At 47.4% G+C, this 26,660-nt stretch overlaps 1 long non-coding RNA gene and 1 pseudogene across 1 annotated transcript in view; one reads left to right on the top strand and one right to left on the bottom strand.

The window, feature by feature from the left end:
- Positions 1-26,660, top strand: part of LOC141582641 (uncharacterized) — an 80,540-nt gene that overhangs the window by 30,908 nt on the left and 22,972 nt on the right. The gene's annotated exons all lie outside the window — the stretch shown is intronic.
- On the bottom strand, positions 7,138-9,568 carry LOC141583422 (uncharacterized; annotated as a pseudogene).

The following is a 26,660-nucleotide window of genomic DNA, read 5'->3' as shown; positions in this document are numbered from 1 at the left end:
GTGTACCCCCAACTCAGTTCGGAGAAGTGTCATGAGCAAGTGAGGGCCTGGGCCACACCCAGCAGTCCTTTCTGTTTGTCAGAAATGCAGATGACTTCTCAGTTTAAGATTAGGCAATTTGTAAAATTAAAATAATAACAGCTCAATTTGAGCCAGCACTTTTATGTCCTAGTCATGAAGTCTAGCACTTGAGTTTGTCCATTTGTTTAATTCTTGTAACAACCCCAGAGGAAGATAAGAAGATAATGCTATCTCTTATTTACCAACAGGCACAATTTACTGTTGTCCAAGTGCTCTGTGCAGGACAGGAGCGTGTAGGGGTGCTGCTTCCAGGCTTGGAACAGAAGGTAGAATAATGAACAATGACAAGAAGTATTAATATGCCTGGCACAGTGCCTCACACTTGCAAGCCAAGGCAGTGGGTGGCGGGGGGATCACTTGAGGTCAGGAGTTTGAGACCAGCCTGGCCTGTTGGCCAGGTGACACCTGGTGACACCTCGTCTCTACCAAAAATACAAAAATTAGCCAGGCATGGTGGTACATGCCTGTAATCCCAGCTACTTGGGAGACTGAGGCAGGAGAATCACTTGAATCCAGGAGGCAGAGGTTGCAGTGAGCCAAGATTGTGCCACTGCACTCCAGCCTGGGCGACAGAGCAAGACTGTCTCAAAAAAAAAAAAAAAAAAAAAAAAAAAAAGTAATAGAAGTTGGGGAAGGTTGCATGGAGGTCTCAGGGCAGAGAATGTTCTGAAGGGTGCATAGGGCAGAGACCAGGCTCCTTTGCCCTATCAATGCTCATCAGCTGAGCCTAACAGGCAGGCCCCCAGACACACAGCAGCCAGTTCCTGAGGGCTTTTGTGTGTCAGGGCCAGGCTTTCCAGGCTGCCAGGCAATTTGGCATCACCTCTCCTGCCTGCCAGTAAAACTGAACCTTCTAACCTGGTTATTGATTCCTGAGTTCTGGGGCTCATAAGCCCTCCAGGTGGCCTTTCTGGTCACTCAGGGTTTGGCCTTCACACCTGTGTCTCTACTTCCTCCACCATCACTCTAAGGCCTCTCCCTGGGAGCTGGCTGAGCTTACTCCTGCACATCTGGCTATCTTTAGAACTCCTGGTTCCAAATTGCAGTTTTGGCCCCTCTGGCTGCTGGAGAGTGGAACCTCTGCCTGCTTCCCAGGGGCTCACCATGTGGGGGAGCAAACCATGCATAGCAGTGCTGTGAGTGGCTCCAGTCATGGAGGAGCAAAGATGAGTTCTGATTGGAAGAATCTGGGAAGGCTTCCTGGAGGAGGGAGAAATAGCATGGGCCTTGAAGAATCAGAAGCTTTCAAGTCATTCCATTCAAGCATTGCTCTCAAGTGGCATTCAAGCATTCCACAATGCTTGCCCTAACTTCAGCCACGCAGTGCAAAACGAAGCCCATCTTTCTCTACCATGAGGACTTATTAAATATCTGAAGAGTTTTTCTGGACTACAGGAGAAAGTCACGGTATCCGTCACTGATAAACACTGACCCTGCTTCAGATGAGCTAACAGCCCTGCTCAGAAAGCATGACACCCATCCTCTTCACTTCTCCCTGTCCCGGTCAAACCACCTAGCCCTAAATTCCATTGCCAAGGATCCTGTGTTACCGCGAACGGACGTCACAGTAGCATGCCTTCCTAGCCACATCTAGAAGGTTTTGTTCATTTTTGTTTTGCCTTTTATTTGAACTAAACCTGGCTTAGGAGGAAGAAAAGAGACCCTCTGATTTCTCCCAATCAACCAACCAACCAACTAGGTCAAGACCACGTAAATTAATCAGGACCAGCACCGGAGTCAAACCCCCCAGTGATCTTCGCCTTCTTCAGTAATTCCACTTCCCGAAATGAAACAGAGCGGTAGAGGGGGTCATCCCTTCTTCTGGCTCCCAACCTGGGGCAGCCCCCTCCCACTAGATGGGCAGCTGGCTCAGACAGTGGAGGGGAGGCCAACGTGAATCCACTCACAGACTGTTCTTTCGGTTTCCAGCCAGGGTTGCTACAGTTGTGAGTGGGGGTGAGTCTGTGGGGAAGGGGCTCAAGTAACTTCCTGCCTCTAGGGAGGCGGACTTGGGGAGCAGCCGACCTTGTCCGTGCCAAGCCTCCCTTTGCGTGGGTGGTCAGGGGAGGAGGTGGGATGAGGGGCTACATATGAAACAAGGAACTAGAAATAACGGTGCTGGAAGCTGGCAGCAGGGAACCTGGAGACTGGGAGCTGGAATGTGTGTGGGCAGGGCAGGGGCCATTTCCCCTTGGCAGAGTGTTCACTGAATGACCGTAGGCATGTCTTTGAACTCCTCTGAGCTCCCGTTCCTCTCCAGTGAAAGGGTTGGTAATGCCCATTCAGGACTGTCACCAGGATTGCATAGGGTGAACCAATAGAGATTGAACGCAGGAGACAGGAAGGAGATGTGGGGCTCAGCTCCCCTTGCTTTAGTGGCTTCTGATGTGCTCCGTGGCAACACCTCGGAGGCCTCGAGCTGCCTCTTTGAGCTGCTCTGAATGTGCCTCTTACATAATCTCCAGGGCAAGATCTGCTCCTCTAACGAGATTTGCTCCCCAAATGATGAAAGCAAAGATGAGAAACTTGCCAACCACTCCCCTGTTCCAGCATTTGGCTAAGGCAGACACTGAGCGGGAGGTCAAGTGACTTTTCCAAGGAGGGTCCTGCTGCCTGTCAGAGCTTGGCCCAGAGCCCTGTGCCCAGTGACCCCACTAGCGTTTCCTCTACTTCCCCCGCCTGCCTGTGCTCCCCTTGAGTCGTGCCTACTGGCTGTGCCCATAGTCTCTCCTAAGCTCAGAGTTCACCTCTTTCTCCAGATTCCCTGAGGTCCCCAAGCCTGACCCAGTGTATGTTGGGCGGGGCGGGTGGGGGTGGGGGTGTTCCTTCTCCTGAGCCCGCGAACCGACCCAGCTCCTCTTCCCCGCAGCCACGGTGGTGCAGGCTGTGCCTGTGGTGCTCGGTGCCAGGGGCTTCACTGGGGTGGGAATGGCCGAGAACTCCATAGCAGCCAACGAGATGTCTGCAGCCGCCATCGCCGATGGCGAAGGTGGCTACTCTGCAGTCACTGGGTAAGCATCCTGGCAGGGCTTGCTGGGGAGGGCGATGAGGAGAGCAAGAGCCTCCAACGGCCCCGTCCTGAGCTCAACCCCATGGGTCTCCGTCTCTCTCTTCCTCTGTCTCTCTCTACCATTCTCTCAGGATTTCTCTGATGAGCTAACAGCCCTGTGGGAGACGGGGAGGGAGGGAAAGAGCCCTGGCCAGGGACAGCGGGCTCAGGAACACTCATCCTGAAGCAGATTTGCTGGGTTATCTGGGCGTCTCCTCCCCTCTGGGGTGCAGCCTCCTTCCCTGAAGAGCGAGGCTGCTTCCAGCTCTGGAATTTACAAGAGTTCATGCTTGCAGCAGCCTTGCCCAGAACAAACGCCCAAGGGTGCTGGGAACACAAGGGGACTGCGTGGGGTCTCTGGGCCTCCGGCCCTCCTGAGGGTCGCTGGAGCCTCTTCCCCCACAGTCCTGTCCCATAGAGCTTACGTGACAGGCATGCCCCACTGCGTTCACCCTCTCCTTCCCAGGAGCAACTGGGCTCTCCAGGTTGACCAAGTTAGTCCTGGGCTCCACTGGGTCTGCCGTGGCGGCTGGCTTTGTGAGCTTCTTCTAGTTCCCTGCCCCTCGCCCTGCAGAGAAGAGAACCGTGCCAGGAGAGAAGGTGCCCATCCGTCCTGACCCAGTGAGGAGCCAACTATAGCAAATACACCTTGGGTGAAATACACCAAATTCTGCACCCCCAGAGGAAAATAAGAAATAAAGATGGATTGTTGCGACTCTTCCCAGAAGCTTTGCCTCTCGCTGGCTGTGGGGCAGGCCCAGTGTGATACTTGGGGTGGGGGAAGGGGTTCATTAGGGCTCAATTCTCTTTCCCCACACTGTCATCACAAAAACTTGGGATATGATGAACCGAAATGAATCTAAATTTGAAGACAAGCTGTCGCTACCCTGCTACTGACTCCGTATGTAACCCTGGCAGGTCACCTCCTCTCTCAGTCTGTTTGCGCCTCTCTAAATGGGAGTTGAACTAAATGGCCTTCAAGATCCCAACCAGGGTTTGTGTTTGGCTCAGTTCCTGTGAGGACTCGAGAGCAGGGAAAGCAGTGGAGGAAGTGAGGGGTGGTGGGGGGGTTCGAACAACCTGTTTTTAGCCACTTACCCCAAAGCCAGAGCCTCACATCTTTGCACACGTACCCCGCCCTCACTCTGCAAATCCAGTGGCTGTTTCCCGAGTGGTTGGCTTAGGCTCAGATATGCCACTGACCCATCTCATCGTGAATGTCCTGAGTCGTCCCTTTTTACCCAGTAGCCAATAGGAAACCTTAATTTGTCAGGGCGCTGACCTTTCTTCCTTAGGATCCTTGTCCCGAAATGTCCTTCCCTAACCAGAACAAGGCCTCGTAGACACTTCTCATCACTGCAATGTGTTCTGCCCCAGAGTATCAGGAATTCGTTCATACGTCGTTTTGCTGCTCCTTTCCACGCCGTCTATGAGCACATGCTGTGGTCCATGCACAGGGCTGGACCCCAAGGAAGAGAAGGGCACAGCTCGGTCTTTGCCTAGGCAGCCCTCACGGTGAGCTGAAGGGATGGCCCCACAGGCAGATGGCCATGGGCACTGACCTCCGATAAGTGCTATGACAGGGGCCAGCCCATGCCTTGGGGGGCCAGAGGCATGTCAAGGAAGGGGAGTGTGAATTTTATCCTGAGGACTTTGGAGAGGCACTGAAGGGTTTTCAACTGTGCAGTGACCACAGACACTACAACCCTGTGCACCTCACCCTAGGTTTCCAAAGGGAAGCAGAACTGTGAGTCTAGTGCTATAGGCGTTTCAAAAACATTCAACAACTCATCCATGTCTCTTAATTGGGTCAGTGAAGCATGGTTTCTATCCAGCCGTAGGAATTAACCTTCTCAGGGTGTTCTTTCAATATGTGATTCTTTTCCCCCACCTTCCCCTTTCTTTGATGCCTTGGGGAATCTGGAAAAAGCTGTGAAACTTCTCTCCACAAAATGTACACATTCCCCAAATAATTCCCTCGATGTTACGGCATTCATTAGAACATTGGAAGACCTTCACTGAAGTGAAAGGTAAAACCCCCTGCATTAACTAGAAACCCGAGCCTTTCGGAAAGGAAAGCAGGTCTGACCTGGGTTTGGGAGGATGGATGAGCCTGCATCCGGCTGAAGCCCAGTAAACAGTCATGCAAGGCAGGTCACCTCGGAGCATCCATTATTCTAGGTGTGGGTTGTGACCTCCTCCCTTGTTCCCCTCATGAAGGTGAGGCCTTCCAGTTCCCAGGGCCTGTTTTCATTCTGGCAGCCAGCTCCTCACCCCACCTTGGCTGCATGGCTCTCATCTGATTCTTTACCACTGACCCCTCAGCTTGGCCTTTGTGACAGACCGAATTCTAAGAATGGGGCCCAATGAGCTCCCTGGCATAATCCCCTCCTCGCTGGGTGTTGGTGAAGCTTCTGAACGTGTTGAGCTATCACTCCTGTGATTTTGGTATGTAAATGGCAAAAAGGAGATTATCAGCCGGGCAAGGTAACTCATGCCTGCAATCTCTGCACTTTGGGAGATCAGAGGGATCCCTTGATCCCAGGCTGGTCTCAAACATGATGAAACTCCATCACTACACACAAAAAACCCCCACAAACATTTAGCCAGGCACGGTGGTGCACACCTGTTGTCTCAATTACTCAGGAGTCGGACGTGGGAGAATCACTTGAGTCAAGAGGTTGAGGCCGCAGTGAGCCATGATTGTGCCACTACACTCCAGCTGGGCAAAGGGGAGTTTCAGGAACAGCAGAGGATGCACGTGCCTTGGCACAGGGGACCTAAAATGCATGGGGGCAGAAGGACAGCTGGGGGTCACCCAGACCAGAGGTGCCTCCCTGTAAAACCTCCATGCTTGGAAGTTCCCTCCTGCCTCTGATGGTCTCCCATCGGATGTCCCCTTTCTCTTGATAGCTTTTTGGAGCTACTGCCTTCCACCCACGCTGCCATGGAAAGACCCAATTACATATCCCTCTCCAGTTCTCTCACTGAGCAGCTGGGACTTACTTCTTCCTGGGACATCTTTCCCTTTGCCTCCCTCCTCCTCTGTCAGACTTCCATTCACCTTTCAAGGTCCAGGCCTTTTGCCTCCTCTTCCAGGAAGGCTCCCCAGGTATGAGAACAGATCCCTACCTTCTCTGACTCCTCCCATGCTAGTTGGAGTCTATCACTGCACTGAACATAACGGTCTGCGTCACTTTTGTTCGGGTAAGTTTCTCCTGTCATCATAGTCTCCTGGGGCTCCATGTGGACCCCTCCCATCCACTCTAGCACCCGTCACATGAACGAAGACTTGAGTCTTTAGGTGACTGATAAGAGTTTGGATGTTTGTCTCCTCCAAGACTCATGTTAAAATGTGATTCCCAGCATTGGAAGTGTAACCTAGTGTTTGGGTCATAGAGGCAGATTCCTCGTGAATGACTTGGTGCCCTCCCCACAGTAAGGAGTGAGTTTTCATTCTATTTGTTCACAAGATACCTAGCTGCTTAGACTAGCTTGGCATCTCTCTTGCTCCCTCATTCGTCATGTGACACGCCTGCTCCTTCTTTGTCCCCTTCCCGAGGCTCTCACCAGAAGTAAATGCTGGCACCGTGCTTCTTGTACAGTCTGCAGAACTGTGGGTCAAACAGGCTGCTTTTCTTTCTTTCTTTCTTTTTGATGGAGTCTCACACGGTCGCCCCGGCTGGACCGCACCGGCACTATCTTTACTCACTGCAACCTCCGCCTCCTGGGTTCAAGTGATTCTCCTGCCTCAGCCTCATGAGTAGCTGGGGTTACAGGTGCCCACGCCCGGCTAATTGTTCTGTATTTTTAGTAGAGATGGGGTTTCACTATGTTGGCCCATCTGGTCTCAAACTCCTGACTTCGTGATCTGCCTGTCTTGGCCTCCCAAAGTGCTGGGATTACAGGCGTGAGCCACAGTGCCTGGCCTCTTTTCTTTATAAATTACCCAGTTTCAGGTATTCCTTTATTGTAACCCAAAACAGACTAACACAGCGAGGGTGTGGTCAGGGCTCCAGGTCCTCACGCATGAACTCAGCCTCTCCTTCGATCTTCCAGACACAGTTTCGTGACCATTCCTGACAGCCTCCTCCCCTCAAAGTGCCCAGAGCCCGAATGTAACCCTTGGCACTGTCTCTTTCTGCTGGCTTGCTTGTCAGCCTCTGACAAGACTTTGAGGTTGGGCAAGGGAAGGCTGTGTCTTGCTCATTCTGGGTGTCTAGTGTCATTAATGAAGAAGAACAGAGGGCTCTGAGGTCAGTGGCTCCTGAAGTGCCCTGGCTACCCCTCACCCGCTCCCACCAGGAACCTGTGACAGTGCCAACATTGAATAAGGGGGAAATTGAGGCCCACAGAAGGCCCATGAATGGCCCTGGGTCATACGGCCCTTCCTTGTAAGGCTGAGACCAACCAAAGCCTTCTGCTTACCAATGCTGTGCAACATTAAGCCCTCCCTCTGCCCCTCCATGACAAGGCAGACTGGGAGGTGGAGAGAACGGGCAACCTCCAGCTCACAACTCCAAACAGGGCTACAAGAAGTAAACACAGTGAGGCGCATCTGCACGTGACCTTTATTCCTCATGTTTCTCTCATGTTTCTCTGACCTTAGTGGGGGTTTTAGAGGTTCACCTTGGGGTACATTTTCTATTGCCTCATCTCCTTCCCCCCAAGCAGGCCCCCATTACTGACCCACCAATGGCCAGGAAGACGTTGGATAATGTGGAGAGTCCAGCCGCCCCTGGGGAGGAGACAAAGAATGAATGTGGACAGGGGATAGGCAGTGACCTGGAAATCCCACCCAGATCCCCCCTTCACGTCCTGAAAACCCCGGGGCCCTGCTTTGGGTAGAGACTGCTAGAGGCAGCTAAAAGACAAGTCAGGGGTGAATTCACGGAAACTGAGAGGCGGAAAGTAATCCACAGACAGACCCCAAGAGCTACAGGGTGTTCACTTTACACAGGAGGCCACTGAGGCCCAGAGAGGGCAGGGGACCTTGCCCAGGTCACCCAGGTGAAAGAGCACAGGCATCACTTCTGGCCTGGGTTCCCTTCCTCTTCTCCCTACCCAGCACCCCATCACCTCTCCACTCCCACCCCAAACCTCACTCAGAAGGAGCCAGAAGAGGGGACAGTGAGGGAGAGACTGAAGATCCAGGAAGCTGAGGGTCACAGAACTGCAGGGCGAGGAGAAGGCCTCCCTTGGGCTCAGCCTCAGGCTGTCTTTTCCCAGTTCTGGTGGTCTGTCCTGGACACTTACCCACCGACTGCAGAATAGCCACCAGGCTCCCCGCAGAAATCCCACCCCCGTTGGCGATGGCTGCTGGGGACATCATATTGGCTGCTATGGAGGACGCTGTGATTCCTGCCCCAGTGAAGCCCATGGCACTGAGCACCACAGGCACAGCCCCCACTGCCAGGGCTGTGGGGAGAGAGAAGCTGGGTGGGCTGGGTGCAGAGATGGGCTCAGGAGAAGGGAACTCTCCCCTTAGGAATTCTTTGACTGTTTCTGGGGACTGTCAGCTTTAGTAATAGGGAGATGGCAGCTTCGGGGTCTCATGGTGAAGAAGAGGTGGTGAGTGTGGAACCAGGTGAGGCAAAGATGTCATAGGAAGGCCAGGCATAGCCCTGGTTTGTCTCTAACTTGCTGTGTGATGCGGTGAAAGTCAACACCCTTCATTGGGTCTCTAGTTTTGTGTGTGTGTGTGTGTGTGTGTGTGTGTGTGTGTGTGTGTGTGTGTGTCTGAATATAAATGTGAAAAGAGCCATGTGGAGTTTAGCTGCAAATCCTCTTTCAAACGAAATCTTCCTTCTAGTTTATTCTATATAAGGACTAGAGGAGAAGCTGGCCTGAATGGGAGGGAGCTTTTCCCTGGAGTATCTTGATGCTGCTTTCCCCTATGGTTCACTCAGGCAGCTTCGGGAGTGGAGGGTGAGGGGGTGAGAGCCAGCTCAGCGCTTCATCTCTGGCCTCCCAGCACCCCCGGACCAGGCTAGGTGAGGGTCCAGAGTCAGAAGCGATCGATCCACGTAACTTACCTCCTCCCACTGCAGCAGCAGCTGCCACTTCTAGAAAGAGAGTGCCAGGGGAAAGCAGAGGGGAGAAGGGAGAAGGAAGAGAGAGAGAGGAAAAGGGAGGGAGAGGGAGGGAGTCAGTAATCAGCGGGTTAATGGAATCAGGGAACTAAGCTATTTCCCGTCCCTTCCAGGGCTGGGGTCGGGAAGGCCTGCTCGGCTCCCAGCCCGCCCGCCCCCTGGGGAAGCAAGACTCACTCAGCAAGGTGAGGCCGTCTGGGTTCCAACTCGACCCAGGAAATGTCAGCCTTCTTGGGGTGTTCCTTCCCCCTCCATCCAACAGGGATACGCCCGCACCCTTTGCCCAGCAAGACGCAGGCCCCGCCCTCCCCACACCGCGCTCTCCCGCCCCGCTCGACGGATCCATCAAGAGAAAAGCGCTGGAAAGAACCTAGAAGCCATAGCCAGTGGGCCATTCTCCCAAATTGCTGTAACACCCGCCCCGACTCCAACCCGCCAATAACAACGCTGCAAAAACAAAACAAAAAAACAAACCTCAAAACCAAAAACCGAAACCAACACAACAATAACGAACAAGATACAAGGAGAAAAACGGTGTTTAATTTCACCTCCAGAGAGACGCTAACATAATACATTCTGACCTTTCCTTCCAGCCTGAATATGTAAACACCCCTCCACCACCTGCAAGTTCCCGTCACACTCCGCTTTGCTGGTTACTCACTTTAGCTACTCAACCATTTAGATTTACCCAGGTTGTTTGATATTCTTCAACAAGATTTTTTAAAAGTCAAGTTTATTAAGGCGTATGTCATTTACACAAGTTAAAATTCACCCTTTTAGTGTACACTTCTGTGGGTCAGGGTGACTTTGACAGCTCTGATACAAACCATTTTTTTTACATGCCCGGCCCCTCCACCAAATTCTCTCAGGCTCTTTTGCAGTCACCCTGTCCCCGCTCCTGGCAACCATCCCATCCCCGCACACTTGCCTTTTCCAGAACTTTAACATGATAGTGAACTGTCATTAAACATTCCATCCCCCTGGATTCAACGTATCAGGCCCCCTTTTAAGGGTTTAAGGTCTAATTTTTGCCCTAATAAGTTATCTTATCATGAAGTGAGTGCTAACATTGTGAGGCACAGATATTTTCTGTGTATTGCTAGAGGTGGAACTGCTGGGTCAGAAAGTATGCATTTTTTTTTTCCTAATCGCACCTAATATCTATGTTGCTATGTTGACGTCCTAAAACATTGCCATCAGTTTACATTTTCCCAGAAGTTTGTAGGAGGATCTATTTTTTTCTGCTCCTCACTAACAATTAGCTTTGTCGTTAAGAAACAACGGCAAAAACCCTTTGTTGATTTAATATGTGACTTCTTTTAATATACCCTTCCCTTTACCACGAGTGAGACTAAACTGTTTTTAAGCTTATTAGCCTCATGTACTCCTTATTTTGTGAGTTATCTTCTCATATTCTTGGACCTTTGTTTTACTGAAGTATTTTTTTCCTTATTGATATATAGGAATTCATGATATATTAATTATCTTCATCCATTCTTATAGATGTTGCAAATTTTTATTTCTAGTTCATTGCTGCCTTTTTGGTGTCTTTTTTTTCATAGAAAAGTGTTTAATATTTATGCAAACTTACCAATATTTTACTTTATTGCTTTTGCCTTTAGAAAAGGCCATTTCTACTGGCTGTTCAGTACACTGTCACTTGTATTTTCTTTAGGTTCTTCTGGGGGTTTGTTATTTAAGATTTTCTTTAATCCATCTGGAATTTAGATTCGTACACACAGTGTTTTACGTATTCATAAATGTCTTGGCCAGTTGTTCCATTACTGTTATTAAATCAAGTCATTGATTTGATATCCCCTCCTTATATTCAAATCTCACTGGCCAGTATATCTGTTTGGATATTTTCTGTTCTATTCCAAAAGCTCCCTCTTTTGGCAACAAGAGCACACTGTTTCAATCTTATAAATTCATTATTTGATTTAAAATCTGACTGTGCACAGCAGTATCAGAATTGTTAACCCAGGGCTACACATTTTTCGTGAAGATTAAAAATACTTTGTAAAGTTTTCTACTATCCTGAAATGAAATTCATAGATAACATCATCTGCTATAGTTGCACACAAGGTATTGCCCAAACAGAAGAGAAATAAAATTATTTGTAATGAAAGTGTATATTTCAATATGCACATGGTCAAGCACTATTACACCAGAAGGTATAATGAAGGAATGAGTTGTTCGCACCCATGTAAGTTTGGATTTAAGATGATACAATATTTAATGGTAAATTCTTTTTTTTTTGAGACGGAGTTTCGCTCTTGTTACCCAGGCTGGAGTGCAATGGCGCGATCTCGGCTCACCGCAACCTCCGCCTCCTGGGTTCAAGCAATTCTCCTGCCTCAGCCTCCTGAGTAGCTGGGATTACAGGCAAGCGCCACCATGCCCAGCTACTTTTTTGTGTTTTTAGTAGAGACGGGGTTTCACCATGTTGACCAGGATGGTCTCGATCTCTCGACCTCATGATCCACCCGCCTCGGCCTCCCAAAGTGCTGGGATTACAGGCTTGAGCCACCGCGCCCGGCCCTTCAATGGTAAATTCTTAATGCCTTTCTTTTTTTTCTTGAGATGGAGTCTTGCTCTGTCGGGCTGGAGTGCAGCAGTGCCATCTTGGCTCACTGAAACTTCCGCCTCCTGGGTTTGAGCGTTTCTTCTGCCTCAGCCTCCCGAGTATACAGGCACGCACCACCATGCCCAGCTAACTTTTGTGTTTTTAGTAGAGACAGAATTTCACTATGTTGGCCAGGCTGGTTTCGAACTCCTGATCTCGTGATCCACCCGCCTGAGCCTCCCAAAGTACTGGGATTACAGGTATGAGCCATTGCACCCAGCCAATGCTTATTTTTTATATTTGATGTTTTAAAACAAGGACTTAAGAAACATATCCATCTATTTATATACGTATATCCACATCTGATCACCATGAATGGGACAACTGCAAATCCAGCACTGCTACCAGTGATATGATTTTCTGAAATGGTGAATAACTCTTGGTAAAGTTTGGAACAAATTAAGTATGATTTCTCCCTTATTTGCAAGATAACAAAATTCCTACAAATTCAATCTATATTAAAACTATGCCAACAATAACTAAAACATGGTTAAGTTCTAGGCTGAAATAATTATGAGCATTTTGCTTGTATGAAAAGAACTTTGACACTTATACAGGGTAACTTTTAATTATGCAGGATTGTCTTACCTATTTCAGGATGTCAGGCCCCTGTCCCAAGAACTAAATACCAGCATCCCCCACCAGTTGCTGACTACTAAAAGCACACCGTCACATTTCCCAAATGCTCCCTAGGGGGCAGTACCATCCTGTTAAAAACTACTGCCTTGGCCTACTGCCTTTGTATTTTTTTTTTTTTTTCTTCTCTAAGAAATGGTCTTTTATTTTGGAAAAAAAAAAAAAAAAAGGCAAAAGAAGTGACTGGGGAGGTCTCTGCCCTCCTCCACTACCCCCTCCACACTCCTGCCTCCTGAGATGATAACTGGCTTTGTGTCTTCAGCAGGGCAGGAGCCATGGAAGTGAATTGGACACTTCCAAATTGAGAGGCAGGTGGGTCTCCACTTCATTTCGACCATTAGCAGCAAATTCGAAGGCTTTGTTGGTTAGGACAATTCTAATGATGATTTATGCACATCTGCACATTTCAATTTAACCAAAATTAAAAATTACCAGATTAATTAAGTGTGTAATCCTGTAAATTAATTGTCAATTAGTTGCTCCCTAATGATAATGAAATACTTAACAAATAGCATATGATCTCTGAATAGTGCCAGATAAATTGATTAAAATATTTCTTCAAGAACTAACAAGGGTCCCATTTGCTCAGTTTCCTTGAGAGGCTGAGGTGGATAGATTGCCTGAACTCAGGAATTCATAGACCAGCCTGGGCAACATGGTGAAACCCTGTCCTACTAAAATACAAAAAAATTAGCTGGGCATGGTGGCACATGCCTGTGATCTCAGCTACTTAGGAGGCTGAGGCATGAGAATTTCTTGAACCCAGGAGGCGGAGGTTGTGGTGAGGTGAGATCATGCTGCTACACTCCAGCTTGGGCGATAGGGCAAGACTCCATCTCAAAAAATAAAAAAGTAATAATGATAAGAGTTCGCCTAAACTTTTCAGTCAATCAATATTTATTGATTACCTTGTGGGTGACGCTTGCCTGCCACAGCTCCAAAGTCCTTCATCTCCTGTGCTATTTAATTTAGTCCTCACCACAACCTTGAATTGGAAAAACCATCATGCCCGTTTAATCACCAAGAAACTGAGGGTTAGCAGAGGTCACACAGCTCGCTGGGGTTGGCAAAAGGATTCTAGCACAGGTGGCTTGACTTAGATTCTGTGTCTTTTCAACTACCTGTGCAATGGAGTCCAGGTGTGGAGTGAGCGTGCCTTTGACGTGGTTACCTGGAAAGTTTGTCCTTCCTTAGCGTAATCCAATTCCAGTCTTAGACCATTTTTCAAAGTCCTGACCACACTATAACTCATCAAGGAAACTGAGCCTTTGTATTAATAGTTGAAAAATACTGTCTGCTAAAAACTACTGCCTTAGTTAAAAACCTAGAAATGCTTATAATTATTTATGGAGAAAATAAAATAAAAACCAATGGCATTAACATTTTTGGCATTAGTGTTAGGACTGATTTGTACATATTGAGATATTTAACTTGTGTATAAGAACTTGGCATGTGTGACAGATTAGTTATAATTCCAATTTTAATGATGTACTTCCATAAGAGACTTAATCTTATGATTATAAAGTTGAAAGGCATTCTACTTTAAAAACAATTGATCTGTTGGGGGGAAATGCAGGAGGGACAGGGGGTGGGGAGGTGGGAAGAGATAGCATGGGGAGAAAAGACAGATACAGGTGAGGGGAAGGAAGGCAGCAGACCACACTGCCATGTGTGTACCTATGCAACAATCTTGCATGTTCTTCACATGTACCCCAAAACCCAAAATGCAATTAAAAAAAAAACAATTTTATTAACAAATACTGTTTAAGAAAACTTAACATTCAAAATTATCTGTTTATTTTATTAGATTTATAAAATTCATCTGTGTTCATGGGAAGTCTTTGCTTGTTAGAGACACATGCAGTGTTTAAGAAGAAAATTGACAATGTTTAGATGTTTATATACACACATACACACAAAAGGAAATTCGATTATGTTAATATACATGTATCCTAAACTATTTAGGAGAATTTGCTCAACCAAGTTGTAAAAATCTCTTTAGCTTTATAAATAGAATATTAGGATTTTAATTAAAGCTAAGAACTTACGGATTACTAGATTTCTAAATTTATTTCAGTAAATTGAATATTAATCTAAAAACCCAAATAGCCTTTAGTGTTTATCCAAGGTACTTTCAAGAATAACCCAAAACTCGAGGGTGTGCCAGCTGGCTTCTTTCTTTCTTTCTTTTTTGGAGACAGAGTTTTACTCTGTCACCCATGCCCAGAGTGAAGTGCAGTGGCACTATGTTGGCTCACCGCAACCTTTGTCTCCCAGGTTCATGTGATCCTCCTGTCTCACTCTCCTGAGTAACTGGGAATATAGGCATGAGTCATCATGCCCAACTCGTTTTTATATTTTTAATAGAGATGAGGTTTCACCATGTTGGCCAGGCTGGTTTTGAACTCCTAACCTCAAGCAATCTGCCGGCCTTGGCCTCCCAAAGTACTGAGATTACAGGCGTGAGCCACCAGCTGCCTTCTAACACACCCTGAGTAGTGCGAACTGGACCTTTTCCGACTTCCTGGAATATGCAACTAAAGACCATAAGCCTCAAGCAAAGGCAAAAAAAAGCACTTAAACCGAAAAGAAAACTTTATTAATTACTCAAGCATAATAAAATTAAGAATCTCTGCTCAATAAAAGGCACCATGACAAGAATAAAAAGTCAAACCACATAGTAGGAGAAAATTCTTGCCATACACGTAACTGACAAAGAATTGATATTCAGAATATATCAATATCACCTCGATACCAACCTGACAAAGGTATTAAAAAATAACTACAGAAAAATATCTCTTACAAACATACATGCAAATATCCTGAACAAAATGCTAGCAGTCAAATCCACAAATATATAAAATAGATTTATGTCATGACCTTGTGAGGTTAATATAAGGTGAGTTCAACATTTGAAAATCAATTAATTTACCATATATACAGAATAAGTGAAAAATATTGTGTGGGAATATCAATACACGTTTTGATTAAAAATGCTGAGCAATTTAGGAATAAAGGAAACTTCCTCAACCTTCTAAAGCTTTCTGTAGAAAAAACCAACAAATATCATGCTTAGTGCTGCTGTTTTGAATTTGGAGCCACTTCGATTTAATCTCACGATGGGAGTCTTAGCCAGTGTAATGAAGAAGGGAAGAAAGAAGAAAAGAAAGATATCAAGATTGGAAAGAAAGATGCAAAACTTGCTTTATTCATGCACAACATTGTTTATGTAGAAAGAACTAAGGAATCTACAAACAACTGCTAGACCGGAGTGTAGTTAACATCAACCGCATTTATAAATATCAGCCGCACCAGTTAAAGGGAAACTTCAATAACATCCAGCTGTTTTCAAATAACACTGTAGTATCCAAACTGAAACATTTAGGAATAAATTATGAAAACACATGCAGGACATATAGACTGAAACCACAAAATATTGCTGAGAGAAATTTAAGCGGACCTCTGTTCTGTTGCCAGGCTGGAGTGCAGGGGCACATTCTTGGCTCACTGCAACCTCCGCCTCCCAGGTTCAAGCAATTCTCCTGCCTCAGCCTCCTGAGTAGCTAGGACTACAGGCACCTGCCACCATCCCCAGCTAATTTTTGTATTTTTAGTAGAGATGGGAGTTTCACCATGTTGGCTAGGATGGTCTCGATCTCTTGACCTTGTGATCCGCCTGCCTCAGCCTCCCAAAGAGCTGGGATTACAGGCATGTTCCATTGCGCCCTGCTGAGACTGAATTTTAAGATATATTAAGTTGCTAATACATTACAAAGTGATCTACAGATTCAAGGCAATCTCAATAGAAATTCCAGCAGGCTTTTATGTAGGTAAAATTTTCTTTTTTGTGAAATTGACATGATGTTTCTAAAATATATATGGAAATGCAAGGGCTTAGAATATCCATTTTTTTTTTTAGACAGAGTCTTGCTCTGTCACCCAGGCTGGAGATGGTCTGGATCTCCTGACCTCATGATCTACCCACTTCGGCCTCCTAAAGTGCTGAGATTACAGGTGTGAGCCATTGCGCCTGGCCTCCATTTTTTACTGAAAAGAATAAAGTTGGAAGAGTAACACTGGAGTACTTAATTTCAAGACAGTATAAAGCTACGTAATTAAGACTGTGTGATGTTGGCATGAGGATAGGCAGAGAGATTAAAGGGATAGAATAGAAATCCCACAAGTAAACCTAAACATATATGGTCAATTGGGTTTCCACAAAGGAACTAAGGTAATTCAATAGGGGTAGATAGTTGTTTCAACTGATGCTGGAATTACTGAAGATCCACGTGGCAGGCTAAACAATTAGCCCAAAGATAATCCTAATCCCTGGAACCTGTGAATGTTACCTGATTTAGTCTGCTTTCACCATGCTAATAAAGTCATACCTCAGGCTGCGTAATTTATAAAGAAAAAGAGGTTTAATGGACTCACAGTTCCACATGGCTGAGGAGGCCACAATCACGGCAGAAGGTGAAGGAGGAGCAAAAACATGCCTTACAAGGCAGCAGTCAAGAGAGCGTGCGCAGGGGAACTGCCCCTTCTAAAACCATCAGCTCTCATGAGACTGATTCACTATCACGAGAACAGCAAGGGAAAATACCCACCATGATTCAATTACCTCCCACTGGCTTTCTCCCATGACATGTGGGGATCATGGGAGCTATTGTTCAAGATGAGATGTGGGTGGGAACGCAGCCAGACCATATCATTACCTTTATGCAAAAGAATATTTGCAGATGTGATTAAGGATCTTGAGACTATGAGATATCCTGGATTATCTGTATGGAACCTAAATTCAAACACAAGTATCATTATAAGAGGGAAGCAGAGGAATATTTGACACATAGAAGAGAAGAAGTCAATGTGACTGTGTGGGCTGAGATTGCAGTGATGCAGCCACAAGCCAGGGATTGCTGGCAGTCACCAGATGCTGGAAGAGGCAAGAAAAGGATCCTTCCCTAGAGCCTCCAGAGGCAGCACAACCCTGCTGACACCTTAAATGTGGTTCAGTGACAGTGGTTTCAGACTTCTGGTCTCCAGAACTGTGAGAGAATAGATTCCTGTTGTTTTAAACTATCTAGTTTACAGTAATTTGTTATAGCATGCACAGGAAATTACATAATCCAAATGGAAAACAATGAACCTCTACCTTTACTTCATACTGTGCATATATTTGATAAAGGACTTGTAAAGAATGCCTGCAGCACAATATGAAAAAGACAAACCCATCCAGTTTAAAACGGGGCAAAAGGTTTGAGCAAATGCGTCACAAAGCAAAATATATGAGTAGACAGTAAGCACACAAGAAGGACTCTCAACGTGTTTAGTCATCCGGGAAATGTAAAACAATGCCACAGTGGAGTACCACCTCACACTCGCTAGAATGGCTAAAATTTAAAGCGCTCACTACACCAAGTGTTGGCAAGAATATGGAGCAACTATCACATATTTCTGTTGGAAATTTAAAATGGTACTGCCACGTTGGAAAACTATTGGCTGTTCTTATAGTTAAAGATATTCCTATCCATTAATTCCCCTCATTGTCATTTACACAACAGCAATGAAAACATGTCCACACAAAGACTTGTACACAATGTTCAAAACAGCTTTGTTCATAAAAGCCCCTAACTGAAAATAACCAAAAAGGTACATTAGCAAGAGGAATTATACAGGCAATACATGTCCATTAGAACATTTAGAAAACATAAATATGCAAAGTGAAAAAAATCAAAGCTCTTGGTTTCCTAACACTAACCCTGTTGATGTTTATGGTGCAGAGCTTTTAGAGTCTCCCCCCGTTTTGCCTGCATTTAATGTAGTCGTTAGGTTGGCCTCTAGCCAAGTTGCCCTGCACCCCTCTGAAAATTCCCCTGGGCCAATCTTCCAGCTTAAAATACAGTGAGGCCAGGCACAGTGGCTCATGCCTGTAATCCCAGCACTTTGGGAGGCAGAGGCAGGAGGGTCAGGAGGTCAGGAGATCAAGACCATGCTGGCTAGCACAGTGAAACCCCGTCTCTATTAAAAATACAAAAAATTAGCCAGGCGTGGTGGCACACACCTGTAGTCGCAGCTACTCGGGAGGCTGAGGCAGGAGACTCTTTGAACCCGGGAGGCGGATGTTGCAGTGAGCAGAGACCATGTCACTCTGCACTCCAGCTTGGCCACAGAGTGAGACTCTGTCTGGAAAAAAAAAAAAATACAGTGAATGGATTTGCCTGGGAGTGTGCCATCCTTCCTGAGACACGGCAGGGCCTGGGCAGCAGGCCAAGAGTTCTGGGATCGAGGGTCCCTGTCCTGTCTGTCTCTGCCAGCATTGCCGGCCTCCTACAGTCAACCTAGCTGGGCCCACCGCAGGTGAGCTGCATTCTGAGGGCTGGAGTTTCAGAGAATGCGCTTCTTGCTTTGGAGTGCCCTCTCGTGGCAATATTTCAAACTGCAAGCGCAGTTGCTAGTGGGCTGGATACGGCACCCACGGGGCCTAGGGTGGTTGGGATGGAGATTCGTTTTGAGGTCTGGAGCAGGCTTGTCCTGAACCTCAAACTGAAAGGGCTGAAAGGGCGGCTCCCTTTCTTGGAGCAACCTTTTGTGCTGAGAGAGCAGAAATCTCCCATTGGACGAGATTTTGCAGTGTCTCCCCAGCTCTTGTCTGGGAGCTCCTGGAAATCTTGCTTGTGAATATGACCTCACTTTCCTGGCCACATGGATAGGACCAAAGATGGGCACCTGGCAGATTTGGAAAGAGAGATATTGAGGCACTAACTGGATAGCTGGATTTATAAGAAAGAACCAGGCAGCCATCTTCTGTCCTCCACGTGGGCTAAGAGAAAAAGCTGCTCTGCTGAGAAAGAGAAATGGATGAAATTTTCAGGAAGAAGCCAGCGTGAGTGACAGAGAGAATCCTGTGTTCTCATTTCTAGACTGTCCCGAGGCCTGGCTGCCTCCAACTTTTGGTCCTGAGATGCTCCTTGACCTTATTGCTTATGCCTCATTATATCTGAAGCTACCTAGAGTCCAAAGGAATTCATTTTTGCTGGCTGCTTCTAATGCTTATCATTCATTCATTCATTCATTTATTCACCCACCAAATATTAACTCACATTTTTTACACGCCAAATGCTGCTAGAGAACCCAGGGAGAGGCAGTGAGAAAAAAGGAAACCTTTGTTCTCATGGAAGGGAGATGAACATTAAACAGTTACATACATACCATGTTGGGTGCTGTGAAGACTGTGGAGTGAAGTAGGGGACGAAGGCCACTTTAAGTAGTGTGGTCAAGAAGGGCTTCTCTGCTAAGGTGGGACTTGGAACCTGAAGGAACTAATGAAGTACGGGAGCCAGGCAGCAATGTGGGGAAGAGTACTGGACAGAGAGAACAGGCAGTGCAAAGGCCCTGGGGCAGGCGTTTGCAGAGCACCGAGGAGGAAGGGTATGCAACCAGAGGAGTGAGTGAGGGCTACAGATGGGGCCAGAAGGGCAGAGGGAGCTGGAGGGAGGCAGGCTGTGTGGGGGAAGGAGGGTGCGCAGGGCCTGTGGGCATTCCAAAGGACCTGGGCTTTTGCTCACAATGATATATAAAACAAACAGAAGGTTTAAAGTTAGCGATATAATCTTACTGTATTTTTTAAAGATAATCAGACATTGATGTTCATATTGGGAGCCTGGGTAGATCTGTTTGAGACCCTAAAACTGCAGAAAGTCCACAGGGCTGGTGGGTAACCCCCTCTAGTGTGAAGTTCTGCGTTCTTGGCAAGAGTTGGGGTGTATTTGTAGGAAGAATGGGGCCTCACCACAAAACAGGCTGGGCTCTGGTACTAGCCACCTGAAATCTCTGGGTGTTTGAGCATTTGAGTTCTCTTTTGGGAGTTTCCACCATTCTTCTCCCTTGAGACTGAGAACTAAAAGATGGGTCCAGTCTGCTTTGCTCTCGCTCGGAAGGAGAGACCCCCCAGAGGGAAGTGTGGGGTGGTTGGGGAGGGGAGGCCAGCAGTAGGCTGAGGCCTGGGGCTCACGTCCAGGCAGCAAAAGAGGTCAGGAGCCTGCCTTAGTATCTCTGTGTTAAACAACTAGGAACCTTCCTCGAGATCACAATACAAATCCTCTTTCCCATTTCATTGTCCCACTTTTGACACAGACATGCATATTAATAGTATTTTACTGTAAGAAAAGCTACAGTCCAAATGCCACAACAAATGGCAACAGAGACTAAGGAGGTCTCAGGCCACCTGGGAAGTTATACGACTTCCTGTCCTGTGTAGAGGAAGGGAGGGATCTGAGGTGCTGTGGGCTGGGGGTCCTGTAGGACGAGGCCTTCTGGTTTGGAAGAGAGGTCAAATCTCTGGACAGTCTTACATTAAAACGACATCAACAACCACCACCACAACAGCACCATGGGTAACCCAGCCTGGGAGAGGTCTAGCCCGCAGGCCACCAGACCTGGCTCCAGTCCTTGGGAAGAAAGGCTCTCCTCCCCACCCAGCATCAGTTTCTCTGATTGATGGCCATGGGTGCCAGGCCTGTGTCCTTCCCAATGACCCACATTTTTCTCCTTCGCACTGTTTCCCTTGGTCTGTTCCCTGCCATCCCAGACGGTAATGTAGAGCACCCACTGGTCTGTGGGATGACATCTCAGGGCCCCACAATGGCGTTCATAGAGGCTGTATCAAAATGAAGTTCATTCATTCATTCAACATGCAAATATTTATTTATATTTTCTACACATCAATCACTGTTGAGACCCAAAGCCAAGTTACTGAAGCCTGAGTCAGGAGTCTTTCCATGAGAATTGTGTGAAATACTATAGATGCTGGGTGTAAGGTGACCCGGAATATTCCACGATGTCCATTTTCCCACTTTTGACATCTGTAGAAGATGCCATCACTGGAAAATTAATCCCAAGCCCAAGGCCTTATTTATGCAACATTAGAATAGCCCCACTTCAAGCGCTTGTGATCTCACTGCGTAAACCCTCATTGTGATGCTTTAAAAGTCATCGTTAAGTCTCATTATCTGCTGTCCAGCCCTTGCACAGTGAAGCTACACTCCCAGGAATAACGACAAAACTCCCTTCTACCAGCTCTGCCAGGCGATCCCAACGTGTATCTGAAACCAGCATGGATTGAGAGAGTCTCACAGTCCTCTGTTACACAAAAAAGTGAGATGCCACCCCAGAGAATGAAATACTTCGTAAGTGCCCAAGTAGGAAGGGACTCTTTTCCAAGGAATATAGTGGGGAGATCCTCCTCTCAGTCTTCACTGGCAGTGAGGAAGAAGATCAGGGATCTGAGGTTACATCCAGCTGGAATCAGGGGCGCAGCTTTGGAAGGTGGGACAGGGCTGGTCAGAGTCCCTCTAAAATTCACTTTGGGCAAGTGCCACACAGGACCCAGGTTCCCTAACTACCACCACTGGGTGCCCTGTGTCTACTTGATTCATTCCTGCTACCTCAAGTTTCTGCCTCCCAAAACCCGGCACCCACCTTGTCCCTGCCAGTCCCTCCTGCAGGAAACAGGTTTAATTCTGGCTCTCTCTTGCCGGATTTGGCCCAAGACTAACAGCCTGACCAGTTCTGTCTCACCTTCCAAAGCTGTGCCATGGTACCAGCTGGATACAACTTCAGATCCCTGATCTCTCTCTGCCAGTGCAGATCTGGTTTACACTCTCTGGGTGCTGTTAGCTCTGCAGTTGCTTTTCTGTATCTCTGCAAACTCCCCCACTTCTAGGCTGAAGTGGATCTTAGCTTAGTTTCCAGGACTACGTGCAGCTGGTGTGGCTGGGCCATGTGACACCCTGGCATGTTATCACCACGTGTACCTCAACATGAGGACACGCAGCAGGCTATATCATTCGTTAGCCACAACGAGCCAACAATATCTCACCTTCCCTCTCTCTTGTTCTCCTTTTCCCCCTCCCTGTTTCTCTTCCTCCAATTTTATTTTTTCACATCAATCACATGGTACACCGGTTTGCCACAGCCATGATAATGTTGTGTAATAAACTATCCCAAAACATAGTGGCTTAAAACAATTGTTTTTGTTTTTATTTTCTTGAGGGTCAGGAGGCAGACTAAAGCCGCCCTGTTGATCTAGGCTGGGCTTGGCTGGGTGGCTGTTTTGAGCTGTGGCAGCTACAGCAGCGTTGACGTCCACTGCTAGCCTGTGGTGTGAGTCAGCCGGGGTGACTTTGCTTCACGTGTGTTCATTCTGGATCCCAGCCTGATGGACAGCAGCTGCCAGGGGAAGTCCTTTTTATGGTGATAGCTGAAACATATGAGACCTCTTCAGCCCGGAACTGGAATGCTGTCACTTTCAGTTGGTCAAAACGAGTCACGCCATTAAGCCCAAGTTCAAGGGTTGGGGAACTACTCTGCCCAAAATGAGGCCCTGCAAGGCTGTGAGTCCAGGAGTGGTGAAGAACTGGGGCTAGGAATTCACTCAACCACCTGTCAGCAGTCAGTGAGTTCTCCCGCGCTGTATTTCACTTGCTGATGTGTATAGTCTCAAGGTTTTGAATGCGCACATGGGAGCATTTAAAACTACTGTCAGAAAGGACTTCTTTAACTTGACTTCCTCAAGGGATTGGGTTCAGCTAGAAAAGCACATAGGGCCAAGCTGCTTGTGTTTCTTGAAGACAATAGAAGAGCTTTTTCTGAAAAGAACACCCTAAGCCCTGAGTCCAGCTTTTGGGATCAGGATTCATGGCTCCATCACCGTGGACTTGAAACATCGATTAGCAGAGCCATTAGAGTTCAGCTGCTGGTGGAGGCCAAGGAAGGGGCTGCTGGGCCAGAGCAGAGCCTTCGATTCATCTGCAAGACTGTGGGGACAAAGCTAACTGCAAACCTGTGCGAAGAGTGGGCCCCACGTTATCACACTGAATGCTCACCACAGCCCCATCAAGTGGGTATTTTTAAAACCCACAATGGAGCACTTACATTCTTGCAATTATAATCTCTCTCTCTGGGTAATTACTTGAATGGAGTCTTGTCAAGTGTGATGCTGTCCATTTCCCAGCACTGCAGGAAAATTTCGAAACACAGGTCAAGTACCCTCACCTTCAAGTTATGTCAAGAAGCTTGCTTAATAGAAAAGCCAGTGTGATGAGAATACCACTCTTAAGTGTGCAGACAATGCCTCCAAGACAGTCTGCAAGATCCTCTCAACTGTCCCCTTTGCAACCTGGAGGACGGGGCTACTCCAGGGTTTCCCGATCTACTTACTGAGCTTAGTCCTGCGTTTACAGGGGATACTCTGCAGCCTGGGCCAGGCTGAAGACCCCCCGGGCCTCAAGGTGCCACTTTGGATATCTGACAACTAAGTAGGACTGTCCACTTTTCAGCTACCTTGGCCCACAGCTGACTTGAGGGTCCACACCAAGAAGCTTTGGTGACTGGGGAGGGAAGGGGTAGGGTGGGGGTGAGCAGGGCTGGCAGGGGGAAGCGTTGATCTCTCCCTGCTCTTCTCCATTGTCTTATCTGACCCATTCCCTTTACACCACTGGGAAGGGGCTCCCTGCCGCTCAGCCCTTTGCCCTGTGCTCCCTCTCCTCTCCATTCCAATTCTCATACTGTGGCAGAGTGACACTTCTTCTACTAAGGAAACGGAGGCCCCAGCCACCTCCCAAGGCCAGGAAGAACTTCGTGGCTGAGCTGAATTTGAACTCAAGAGCTCCAGGATCCAGACCACACATTTCCCCCTGGCCCATACCATATTTCTGTTAGCGTATTGCAGTACCTCTCATGCAAATCACATGCCATTGGAGTTCAGCTGGCAGTGGAGGCCAGATGCAAATTCAGATCCAGTAGGTTTGGGGTGGGGCCTGGGATTCTGCATTGCCAGCAAGCTCTCGAGTGATGCTGTTGCTGCTGGTCCATGAACCAACCTTTATGTTGCAAGTGCATAGCGTTTATTAAAAAAAAAAATACCTCATGTATTTTTTTTCTCTTGATCCTAGCTGCAATCCAGAAAGGCTGTCAGGGCAGGAGCTGATGCCCTGGGTGGAGGGGAGAGGAGGCTGAAGGAAGAATGTGTGGTCTGGATCCTGGAGCTCTGAGTTCAAATTCATAGAGAGTTGCTGTGGTGTGTGTGTGTTCCCCTGGGTAGCAGGTAGGCATCAGGAAAATCCAGTCCCCGCTTCGGATTACAAACCTCTTGCCCAGGTCCTCATGCTGCTCACCTGCAAAGAAGCAAAGGGCCTCCAGCCTGCCAGCATGGCCCTCCAGCTGCTGGAAACCACCCGATGTGTTTAATGTCACCCACATCCCTGCGTCTGAGAGCGGTCTTGAAATTGTGGTGACTGTCCTATTATTCTAAGGTCCCATTGTTCCTGCCCTAGTGAGGTGCCCCAGTAAAGCAAAACACTTTGGAAAACTCGCGTGTGTCTGTAGGTGGAGAGCACACGCATCCCAGAGGGCACAGCTCGCTGTTTTCTTGTGCAGGATCAAGTATGCTCTGTGGGCTGTCCTTGGCAGTGAAAATGGGCCATATAAATTATACATTGAAATAATAGAGGCTGCTGCAATCTGCCAGAAGGTCTACAAAGGTGGAGATGACAAACTTCTTTGTCAGTGAACCGTGGGCTGTGCTGAGGGCACCCACAGAATTCAAGACAGGAGGGACATTGAGGCCAAGTGTTCAGCCTCCAGGTTTCCAGTCAGCAAAGACACAGGCTATCAACTGTGTTTAAGCTTGCCGGCATTTGACAAAGGACTAACATGCTCAGGGTTTCAGGTCTTGGGTATGAAAAGAAGAATGAAAAGCAGTCCAATCAATGAGTGACAGTGTTAGCTCTGGTGAATCTGAGAATGTCCAGGGTTGGTGGGTAGAGCTGAGAGTCTGAACACCTAACTCCTCTGTTGAACAGCTGAGGAAACAGAGGCCCATCAACAGCGACATTTGACTGAGGTCACTCATTTACTATAGGCAGTGATGGGGCCAGAGTGTGGGCTTCTGAATTGTAGTCTCAAGTTCATCACCTGGCTGCACCTCTGAGCCTTCTCCCGGACCAGCTCTTGTCTGACTTTTCTTAAGCAGGTCAGAGGGGCTCTGGATTTAAAATCGATGGCAACAGGACAGCACACTGGAGAGCCTTGGAGAGAAAGGCTGGTTCAAGGGGTGCATGTGGAAAGACATCAGAAAAAGACACATGCCTGCAGGTTGTCTCCCTGTGTGGGGTTCTTTCCTTGGGCCACTATTGGATTTGACCCAAGGAAAGAGCATTCCAACCTGCATTTCAGTCTGCCTTGCACTGTTTGTCTCCTTCTCTCAATAAATGCTTGTCAGTCAAATGAGGAGGATGAGCTGTGTTTACAGGTCATTCTCTCTCAGGGTTCTCATTTTCTTTGTCGACAAACGGATGCCTCTCTCCACAAGTCAGGTCCTATGCCAGGCATTGGCTATCTTTAAATCAGAATATCCATTTTCTTATTGTTGAGCTTTACATATTTTAAATACAAATCCTTTGTCAGATGCATGATTTTCTTTCTCTCTCTCTCTCTCTCTTTTTTTTTTTTTAAGATAGAGTCTCACTCTGTTGCCCAGGCTGGAGTGCAATGATGTGATCTCAGCTCACTGCAACCTCTGCCTCCTGGGTTCAAGCAATCCTCCTGCCTCAGCCTCCTGAGTAGCTGGGACTACAGGTACACACCACCACGCCCAACTAATTTTTGTATTTTTAGTAGAGACAGGTTTCATCGTGTTGGCCCGGCTGGTCTCAAACTCCTGACCTCAGGTGACCTACCCTCCTCGGCCTCCCAAAGTGCCGGGATTACAGGAGTAAGTCACTGTGCCTGATCAGATGCATGGTTTGCAAATATTTCTTCCCAGTCTAAATCTGCCTTAAGATCCTCGCCCAGGCTGCAGTGGCACAATAACTCACTATAGCCTGGAACTCTGGAGCTCAAGCAATCCTCCTACTTCAGTCTCCCGAGAAGCTGGGACTACTGGTGCACACCAGCATACCTGGATGGTTTTATTAGTTTTTATTTGCAGAGAAAGGGTCTCACTATGTTGCCCAGGTTGGTCTCAAGCTCCTGACCTCAAGCTTCCTTTTGCCTAGGCCTCCCAAAGTGCTGGGATTACAGATGTGAGCCACCATACCTGGACCTTAGCATTGTCTTAACAGTGTCTTTCATGAGCAAAACTTAATTTTTGTAAGATCCAATTTATCAATTTTTAATT

Source organism: Saimiri boliviensis, chromosome 2 (genome assembly GCF_048565385.1).
Source record: "Saimiri boliviensis isolate mSaiBol1 chromosome 2, mSaiBol1.pri, whole genome shotgun sequence".
NCBI classification, from domain to species: Eukaryota; Metazoa; Chordata; class Mammalia; order Primates; family Cebidae; genus Saimiri; species Saimiri boliviensis.
Note: the sequence above shows the minus strand (reverse complement) of the source record. Positions and strands in the feature narration are given on the sequence as shown.